Consider the following 11,238-nt stretch of genomic DNA (forward strand, 5'->3'; position numbering starts at 1 on the left):
TTTAATTCAACACAAATATAAATGTTGATTTTTAACGTTTCCATCCAAAAGCATTCCTTTTTTTGGTTCAGACAAACAGTCTTTATGGAAGTTATCATTTCCACTGAAGGAAGAAGGACCTTTCTTAAGTAAAATGAGAAATTCTTAGATTTAAACCAACAATTTAAACTAAAACTAATATTGAATTTTTTAATACAGATGGATTGATTTTAAATCATCGATTTTTTTAAACCCAGCTCCATCCAGAACAGTCAGCTAATAGGAGCTGCCCTTTGGCTGACGCACAGGTGCATGCTGGGATCTGACACTGATTTCGCTTAAAGACCAACTCCAGTGAAAATAATGTTTTTGGTGTTTCTAACATGTTCTTGCGGCCTTTTTCTTATGATGGACATATAAGAAAATTAATCTTAAAATTGTGTTTCTGAGTATTTATTCAAATAATTGTAATACAAATAATGCAGTTAGAAAAAGAGCTTATTTGTGCTTATTTGGGCTTCTCTCCTGGATCTATCCGGGTTAAAATACATGAGGGAATCTGAGCCTGAATTACAAAAACTAACAAACTTTTAGAAGCTGTAACTGGAAGGAGCAGCACTGTCCAGCAACATGAAGACACACTCCAGCAGTGATGCAGAATCTCAGCAGACGTGAAACAGGGTTCTTGATTCACCTGGACGGGTCAGGATCCAACAGTGGCCTGCTGGGACACTTCAGTCCTGTGTACTGATTCAGAGTCTGTTTCCACATGGTGGCTCAGGGCCAGACAGAGGAGGCGGTAGACGCAGCCATGCAGTCCACAGAAAACAGAGACCCCAGTGTCACCAAGACCAGCTCCAACCTGAAACTAGACCTCCCGTCACAAACGCTCATTGTGTGGAACCGTGGGCAAGGCGAGGAGATAACAGCCAGAAACGTCCGCGTTTTCCCACGCTGAGAAACGCCGAAAACAACTACTGTCTGATGGGAAAACTGGGACGACACAGCTTTAGAAAAGCGCCAGTTTTAGAGATCGAACCACAAACCCTCCAGAAAAAGGATCGAGCAAAAACAGCAGCAGCTGGAGAGGCTGTGCTGTACAACCACACAGGAATGTGACATTAAACAGAGCAGGGACACCCTGGGATTCTTGACCATCCATGTTCATGCTTACACCAAACCACTGAGCATCCTGGGATCTGCACACATGCGGCTGATGGACAGCAGGCCATGGAGCCACATGGAGGCCAGCGGGACTCTGAACGCCCAAAGAGCTGTGGCACAAACCCAGATCAAGACCGCAACAAGGAAACGTTGCATACGGAGGGGGCGCTCACAGCCGATCTGCAGCAAACCCATGACATCAGTCACTAAACACCCAGCATCATGACTCAGTTGTTCAGGACAGCTGGATGTTGTCCACAAACCAAACTGCACGCAGCAGAAGACCACAGGCGAAGTCCTGAACACACACTTTATGCTTATTGGTGGATGGAAAACCAATGAAAAGTGTGACCACTGCCGCCTACTGTACAGGGGTACAATCGTTCCTGTGAACACTGAAAAGGGGGAAACTAAAGAAAGAGAATAATGGAGCTTTAGCGGGAATCAATATCAACTGAATAAGAGACCTGGAGTGAGGGTGACATCATCCAGAGAAAATGATGTTCTTCCCTCTCCAACCAAATGAAGTCAACCCAATCGCCATTTTTCACCGCCATGTTGGAACGAGATGACATCGGTAAGCAGTGATTGGTCCGAATCAATCTGAGTCAACATTTCTATGGCAACCACTCTGGCCAATCAGGAGTGAGCCTGTTGGAAAGCCACACCCCGAGGTTTCAAACATTGGATGTGAGACCCCTTACTTTAATTGAGGCATCTGATCGGTCAGGTCATAACTTGAATAACTTGAAAAACAGGAAAAATCTCACAAACAAATAAATAATCAAGAAGACGTTAAGATAAAGGTATCAGATAAAGAATTGTCATTCTGATCAATGGAATGACTAACAGCAGTTCATTTCTTTATATGAGTCTACGGGATCTTGACTTCTTAGCGCTAGCAATAACTTCCTGTCTGGAATGCCAGAATGGGAGAGTCACTCAGTCCAGTTCTATTATACAATCAATGAGCAGTAGAAAATGACTGCTCTGAGTTTGTGTAATTTCTGTGGAAAATACAGACAAATACAACAGGATGCTGTTTCTGCTCATTTAACTCAACACGACACATAAAGACAAGAGTTGGTCCGAAGAGCAGCAGTCCATCTTTGATGATTATAGCAGAAACGACACCACTGTGAAGACCACTTCAACTGTGAAGAGGCTCTTGAAACCGAGGAGAGGGAATCAAGTAAACACTGACGTCATACGTGCGCTCCAAGGAAAGCTAGAAGGTTGTACAGTTAACTCCCAGGGTGTAATTCTAAACCATACAACCTACTACCTCAACCCGGATGCACACATTTTCAAACAAGCCGCCTATAGCTGCCACACAGACGCGGTTCTTTCCTCCTTCCCCTGTTCAACACACGGCCTCCTTTTTCAGCTTCTGCAGAGCCTTCCAGACAGTTGACTTCTTCCGCAGTGGTGCGGCAGCAGCGCCTTTCTTCAATGGGCTTTGCCATACTCATAACCACCACAGGCAAACACAGCTGGGCCACACAAGGAAAGAACATGATGATAGTCGGTGTTCACACCACACTGACAGAGACCCACAGAGGCGAGCTTGTGCCGTCAGATTTTCCACAAGATCGGATCTACGGGTTTGTGCCAAATGGCCAAAATACCAGAATAAGTAGGAAGAGGCAGTAGGAAGCGGGTCCTTTGACAAACCCACGGTACCAGAGAGGGGACTCGTCCCAGACGCTCCCGGCTGAGCAGACAGATGGTACGAGAGAGTGTTAGCTTACCCTTGATTGTTGCTTTTTGGGGAGGTGGGGGTCGGTTTCCTGGCAGGTCAACTTTCTATTCCCTTCCTTAAAAACAAAGAAAGAAAGTTGTTTTCAGTCACTGCACAAATTTGCGTAGCTCTTCCAGTGTGTCTAAATCACTGTCTGCACTTTCAACACTGAGGGGCCAAAAACTCTCTGAGGGCGACGATGAAGACCATCACAGGACCACCGCCGACACAGACAGAACATTTACACTATCAAAATGCCCAATTCTAAATTCTCCAATCTGAAGCCTCCGCTAAAGCGGAAAAACTGAAATCCCCGAATCAGATCAGCATCTAAAACCAAATGCTTCAACGCTGAGCCAAGCCCCGCCCAGCTCCACTTTCAGGAAAATCTGTTCAAATTTGCTTTAACAGTCCTTCAAGGGTAAAAAAATTAAAAGTCAAAGAAACCTTGGCAACAGTATCACATCCCATAATAATCATAAGAAGAACTCTGCTGCTCTCTTAAAGAGCTGGTTCCAGGCCAACTGTGGCTGTGGTGAGAGGTTAGCTCAACTTAGCCAGGACCACAAACAGCACAGCCTGAGAGGGATGCCAGTGTAATCAAGCATGCCGTGTGCTACCATTAACCGTGCCGCTGCCAGAGAGCCCCCAACAAGCCGGCGTCCTCACGGCCCCGGCGGCTCAGCAAAGCCAGGCTGGGCTGGGATTTGATCTGCAGGATTTTCTGCAGTGTCTCAGCGGGAACTCTTTCTGTCCAGCTGTGAGCGTCACCGTGTAGCAAAGCGCCGCCGCCATTTTCTCCAGCACAAAAGGGAATAAAAGAAGAGCAAACGGCATTAAAACGCTTTTCTGCCATCATCATTCAGAGCACCCCCCCCCCCCCCTTGTGTCCGTCCCGCCCCCACTGTCCGGCCCAGAAACTGTTACAAAACCTCGGCTGAAGGGATCACATGATTTCCTCCCGGAGAGCTGCAGCATTCCCCGAAAGTATTCTGCTGACATTGTAAAGACATCTTTTGTGTAAATCAAAACGTCAGCCCCGCCAGCACCCCCTTCCCAAAATCTGGCACCTTCTGGTGGGAAGCAGTGCAAAGGGCGGTGTCATGGCAACCTCCACCTGGCAGGCTGCCCGACGCCCCGAGTCGCAGGGAAGCAGGGACTAATGCGGTGCAGAGCAGGAATGCTTAGCGGCTTCCAAAGTCAACTCTCTGGGTGAGTTGATTGCTTAAGATTTCACAGCATAAGCCAGAATCTTTCTGACACAATAAATGCATGAAACTGGAGGCATGACCAGCTGATGACAAACTCTCCGCTGCATGTCTTCATTCAAGGGTCTGGAGCCAAACCAAACGCAACTCAACAGACTGAAGTCAGTGCGTGTGGAATATGATCTGAAGCTTTGCAGGAAACACGGCCTGCAGATTCAAACTCTTATCTTCAAATGAGATTACAAAACAACATGGAGCCAGAAAAATGGAAATATGGTAAACTGAGCAGAAGTTCAGTCTTCAGATTTATTGACTTGGCTTTGTGAACAAAGGCCTTCAGGCTGGATCTAGTAACACCAATCAAGCTGAGCGGACGTTCTGAAGGTTAAACACCTGCATGTGTCTCGCATGTTTGGTCCAAGTCAGAAAAACTCTTTTGGGACATAATCGGTAGAAAGGGATTTAGAAATAAAAAGACAATTTACAGTTTTCTACAACTTTGGGTTTGATCATCTGAATGTCAGAGAGGTCCGGTTACTGAGATGTACAGCCAAAAAATGTCTTCTCTTTGTAATGACCATGAAATCCAACTGACAGAAACGTTCCACCAAAAGAATCCACAGGACCAATATTATTGTAGAGCATGTTTCATCACCAATTAGTTTCCCTTTTGGCAGATTCAGAGAAGAATTTCAAAATTATCTACAGAAAACTGAAGCTCTGTATGATGAAGCTCCGTCATAACTTGAAGATCTTTGACAAGTCCCAGTCCAGTCATCTTTTGATATTTTCAAAGTGTTCCCAGTGGTCTTTTTATGATGAAGATGCTGCTTTTAGCCTAAATCTTTTCTAGGACATAGTTTCTGCAGGTGGACGCATCAGAATGGAGCTGGTGACCCGTCCAGCATATGTTTTACGTTAAAAATGTGATCTTCTTGCAACTGTATTTTTCCTGATTCACAAATATTGAATAAAGAAAAAGACAAAATGCAATTTCAAACCTAATTTTCCTAATCTGTGTCCCCCATCGTCAGAAGAATAAAACAAAACAGAATTTTCTTCAGAGTAAGTCTTGGAGGATAACCAGGGTGACCCTCAGCCATGCTGTTCCAGTTCATCCTCTCCTCTCTTTAGGCAGACTTCTCATCAGCCTGATCTTTCATTGACGTCATTTTTCCTTTTTTCTCTGTCTTATAGCAGAGGTTCCAGTGTTTTGGTCTTCATCACTCACAGGTGATGCCGCCTCCATACTGAGTCTGGCTCTGCTGGAGCCGTCTTCCTCCTCTCCACACTCACCTCCTGCATGCTCAGTACAGCAGACGTCTGAGACGTCTGATTCATGACAGACAGACATGACTCGGCTCGTTTTGCCTGTGTGCTCCTCACATCCATACAGCTACAAACACATACGGCAGACGACAACGTTTACACAATATCAACACGCAGTTTGTGAAAGCCGGCCTGCATGAAGCAGCGCTGCATGGAGCCTGACCTTCTGGACATTTGTACTTGTGTGCTGCAGTTTTCAGTGCTCTGCAGAAAAACCGTAAACAATAGATGCATGTTGTAGCTGCTGCAATGGTGATGCACCTCTGCAGGTTTTCTGAAGGCAGGCACACACGTCTGCAGCTCGGCTGCATCTGTTTACGTTCCAACAGCTGATGCAAGGAATTCCATCCGAGGGAAATCCCATTCTTTCTGTGAGGTTTGCATGTTTGATGTTGGGACGGGATAATACTGTGAGGAGAAGACGACATCGTCGGCAGAGCCTGCGAAACCCTTAACATGCTCTCATGATCTAGGTTATAGGTTTCTCTTTAACATTTTCTTACAAAACTGGTCATATTTTAATTTGTCAGTGAACTGTCATGGCAAAAGACTGATTTCAAATAAGGCAAACAACAGGAAACATTTGGTTCTTCAGGGGAAAGCGAAGCCGATTCAACATAACATGAAGAAAAGAAAGCAGCGTCCTCAGAGAGAAGAACGGCGATGGCAGCAGCCACGACGCCACATCAGCTGCCACTGACATCACACTGAGCAGGAAAATACGTCTTCCTCTGTTTTTCACAGTAAAAGCTCTTCTGTATTTGGATGGCTTCACATTTCATTCATTCATATGAACGTCTTTAAAATGCACATAAACATGCGTGATGGAGACTTTCAGGGTTGAAGTGCTGCGGTCTCCGTACAACATTTATGAGGATTCATGGCACAACATGAAAAGTCTCTGGCCCCCCCAAGCAGAAAGTTTCAGCTGAAAAAGAATTAGATTCTGATGAAATGGTCAGGTTTTGCAGAACTACTGGTTCAACAAACAAAGGTGGACATTTAAAGTATTTGAGTAAAAACTGTAAAAAAGATGATTTCAACTGGAAAAACAAGAAATACTTAAAAATGTCATTTATGTGATAGATGAATGTTTGTTTTTCTTTATTTATACTATAAGGCTTCTGTATGGATGGAGGGAGTTTTTATGTTAAAACAGTAAAACCTTTGAACTGGGTTTACCCACACGTACCGGTCTCCTTTGGATCAGCCAAGAACAGGTATCTCAAAAAAGATCTTTGATCAATCATCAGACGCATGAATCCGTCTGCTTCCGATCTACCAGGAGCGGCTGCGAGGACGGCTGCGAGGACGGCTGCGTGTTTTAGCCGTGACAGACTGAAGGTCTGCAGTCAGCAGCACGCCGACTGCATGACTGCTTTATTCCATGGCAAAATAAGAGCTGCTTTGGTCTGAGTTTGAACACAAAAGGCAGAAGAACACAGAACACAGAAGCCACAATGTGTTGAGAGTTTTCCACACACAAAAAGGCTCAAATGATTTAAAAAAAAAGCTGCCTGCTGAGAACAGCTTCATGGATGTATTTTGGTCTCCCAGCAGAGTAGACCTCTTTAAAAACGACGATGAATGAGTGTCTTCTAACAGATGAAGCATATTTTCTGTTGTTTTTAATGCAGATTTTGCCAAACAGTCTCAGCTCTTTACTCCTAAAAGTTACAAACACATACCGAGCAATTTGGTCATTTAGAAATTTGATGGACTTAACAACCCCCCCCCCCCCCCTGTTATTTTGGGGGTGCTTGCAGCCATTATGATGTTTAGTTGGAATCAGAACCTGATCCTTTGCAGAATAATTCCAGCATTCTGATTGGCTGCACTGTTGCCAACTCCTCGGTAGGGAAAGTAGCTGGCGGCTGTGATCACAGCAGCTGGAGGAGGCCGGGATTAAGTCCTAAGCGTGTTGTGATGGAGCACACAAACGCCACAAACCGAACCGTTTGTTCCACCAAATCCTGCGAAGAGGGAATCGCTGACCAGTATGTTTACCTTCAAAGTGTCCAACATGATGTTGTGGTAAATTTAAGGATTTAGTACTAAGGTTTTATCATATCACACCAGGTTTAGTATGAGCAAACCGAAAGGATTTTCTTCATTGTTACTTGCTAATTAGCAAATATGAAAAAAGGACTTTTCCAAACTTTTTGGTGCTGTTGTTTGTAAAGCACAAAACATCAAACCAAAAATAAACTGACCAAAAAATCAACTTTAAACTGAATTATGTAGGAAGTGTATTGCTGCATCCCTAATGTTCATGGGAAATGTAGGCAAGTGAAACAGAAAGGATTTTCTGGTTTAAAATAAGAGGATGTTTAAATACGCATATGTGAACTGCATACACATGCATGACACATGCATGACTGTGTACAGATGGATGACTGCGTACACATGCATGACTGCGTACACATGCATGACTGCATACACATGCAGGACTGCATACACACACACGACTGCGTACACACACATGACTGCGTACACATGCATGACTGCGTACACACACATGACTGTGTACACATGCATGACACATGCATGACTGCGTACACATGCATGACTGCGTACACATGCATGACTGTGTACACATGCATGACACATGCATGACTGCATACACATGCAGGACTGCGTACACACACACGACTGCGTACACACACATGACTGCGTACACATGCATGACTGCGTACACACACATGACTGTGTACACATGCATGACACATGCATGACTGTGTACACATGCATGACTGCGTACACATGCATGACTGTGTACACATGCATGACTGCATACACATGCAGGACTGCGTACACACACACGACTGCGTACACACACATGACTGCGTACACATGCATGACTGCGTACACACACATGACTGTGTACACATGCATGACTGCATACACATGCAGGACTGCGTACACACACACGACTGCGTACACACACATGACTGCGTACACATGCATGACTGCGTACACACACATGACTGTGTACACATGCATGACACATGCATGACTGCGTACACATGCATGACTGCGTACACATGCATGACTGCGTACACATGCATGACTGTGTACACACACATGACTGTGTACACATGCATGACTGCGTACACATGCATGACTGCGTACACATGCATGACTGCGTACACATGCATGACTGCGTACACATGCATGACTGTGTACACACACATGACTGTGTACACATGCATGACTGCGTACACATGCATGACTGTGTACACACACGTGACTGTGTACACATGCATGACTGCGTACACACGCATGACTGCGTACACACGCATGACTGTGTACACATGCATGACTGTGTACACACACGTGACTGTGTACACATGCATGACTGCGTACACACGCATGACTGCGTACACACGCATGACTGCGTACACACGCATGACTGCGTACACACGCATGACTGTGTACACATGCATGACTGTGTACACACACGTGACTGTGTACACATGCATGACTGCGTACACACGCATGACTGCGTACACACGCATGACTGCGTACACACGCATGACTGCGTACACACGCATGACTGTGTACACATGCATGACTGTGTACACGTTTGTGTGTATGGAAACTGCAGAAGTGTGAAGACTTAATAATAAAAGTTTCAAAAATATTCTAGCTGTAAAGCAGCAAAGCGGACGGGGGGGGGGGTTCATATCCTGGAAGGCAGGAGGCCGGGGTCAGAGTTCAGATGAGAGTGGGTTGGAGCTGGGGCTGGGGGTACAGGACTTCCCCTGGGGGGTGACATCTCACATCGTGAGCTAGACGCGGGTGGAAAAATCAGACGGACTTCTCCGGCTGGTAATCCATAAACAGCCGTTGGGGGAGGGAACGATGGAGAAAGGCCAGACAGCAATTTAGATGAGAAGAGACATGAAAAGTGAGAGAGGAGCATCATAAAATACTCTGCATGCTCTGTGATTACAGCTTGAGGTCATGTAATAATGTGGGCCTGAGGATCAGTAAACAGAATCATAAAACTGAGACGTGTTGGACTTCTTTAAGTCTTGTAAGTCTAAACATCTAAAGTGGTGTATTCATCAGGAATATCTAGAAAAGTGCGTGTTCTTATTATGAGACATCAGTGATGAGCAGATGTGTGTCGGAGGAGAACCGGAGCAGCTTTGTTCTCTACAAACTTCAGAGAAACTGGTTGGGGTTTTAGCTTGAAAGCTTGAAGACGTGTTGTGAAGGAAAATAGGCTCTGACAGGAAGGAGAAATGAGAGAGTCTTTGAAGAACAACAGGATTTATGATTTCTAGAGCAAAAATGCAATAAAACACACAAAAAAAGTGAAACTGAGAGGGCAGAAAACAGTTTATGTTGGTCGTTTGCCCTGCTGCAGCTTCATGAAGAAGATCCATTTCTGACTAAACGTCCCTGAAATCTTCAGAACCAGAACCGCAGAAGGATGAGCCTCAGAGGGAGCGAGGCATGCAGGTCTGAACTTCCTGATTCTGCCTTCAAAGAGGCATAAACACAAACATGAAGCCCGGAAAGCTTCAGTTCCTGGCTTCACCACGCTGACCCACCTGTCTGCTGATCTGCTGCCTAGCACCAGACTAAACAGGCACACTTCCAGCCGCCTCATTGGCTGCCAACATCGACCAATCAGCACATGGGAAGTGTTGATGGAGGGGAGACTCCAGAAAGGGCAGGAAGATGGCGCAAGTGCTTCTACAGAGGAGATCATTTTGGGCTCTGGCATGAAGCAGTGCAGCGGCAGACGCTCTGGCACAGCGCACCTCAGGCAGATCCACAAACGTCACAGACTCAACCACGGCCGCTATCACTCTCACCGCCGCCACAAGGATCAATACCTAATGAATTCTTTCAGAATCACAAATGCATCTCGCACATGAAGCAACCTCTGCTGATCGATGGACATTAGATCAGGCCGAGCTCCACAGCGCACATCTGCTGAGCTGACCTGGAACCCCGTGACCTATTCTCCCCACATTCTGTCTTTGACCTGGACTCAGGCCTTTCATCCGTTCCATTTTGCAGATTTCAGAGGCAAACGCTGCAGCGCCTCATCCTGAAGGGACCTGCACACGTCATGCCAGACAAGAAGCTGCTTTTGCAAACCTTTCAAAGGCTGGTTTGCATGGATTCAGGTCAGGTTTTTTTTTTAGAGATCCAGAGAACCACATGCCATCATTGAAACCCCCCAAAAAATCCTAAAATATGTTTAAAACTGAACATTGTTGAGAGTCAGTAACCTTTATGAAAAAAACATGTTTTTTTGAAATGTTAAATGCAAAGAAAATGCTTAATCTGAAAGCAAAATTGGTTTATAAAGCTTCATATATATATATATATATATATATGGGGGAGCCAGTTTAGCTCGTGCTGGTTTGCGGCGCCTTCCGTCCGTGAAACCCGGGTTCGACTCCAGGCTGCTCCCTGTTCCCTTCTCTACCTCTGCCGGTTCCAAGCCCGGTTAGAGAAGGTTGCGTCAGGAAGGGCATCCGGCATATATATATATATTTAGATATATCAATATATATATATATATAGATATGTATATATATATATATCTATAGATATATATCTATATAGATATATATATACATATATAGATATGACTATATCTATATAAATATATATATATATATGACTATATATATATATAGATATATACATATCTATATATATAGAGAGATATATATTGATATATCTAAATATATATATATATATATAGATATATACATATCTATATATATAGAGATATATATATTGATATATCTAAATATATATATATATATAGATATAAAACAAACCCAA

At 44.6% G+C, this 11,238-nt stretch overlaps 2 non-coding genes across 2 annotated transcripts; both read right to left on the reverse strand.

Moving 5' to 3' along the window:
* Nucleotides 1-2,352: 2,352 nt before the first annotated feature.
* Nucleotides 2,353-2,448, reverse strand: mirlet7c (microRNA let-7c). Its single transcript, NR_107168.1, has one exon. It is a non-coding gene; the product is annotated as a microRNA let-7c (primary transcript).
* A 221-nt stretch (nucleotides 2,449-2,669) lies between these two features.
* mir99 (microRNA 99) lies at nucleotides 2,670-2,773 on the reverse strand. Its single transcript, NR_107169.1, has one exon. It is a non-coding gene; the product is annotated as a microRNA 99 (primary transcript).
* Between the last annotated feature and the right edge of the window lie 8,465 nt (nucleotides 2,774-11,238).

This window comes from Oryzias latipes, chromosome 14, assembly GCF_002234675.1.
Source record: "Oryzias latipes chromosome 14, ASM223467v1".
In the NCBI taxonomy this organism is placed as follows: Eukaryota; Metazoa; Chordata; class Actinopteri; order Beloniformes; family Adrianichthyidae; genus Oryzias; species Oryzias latipes.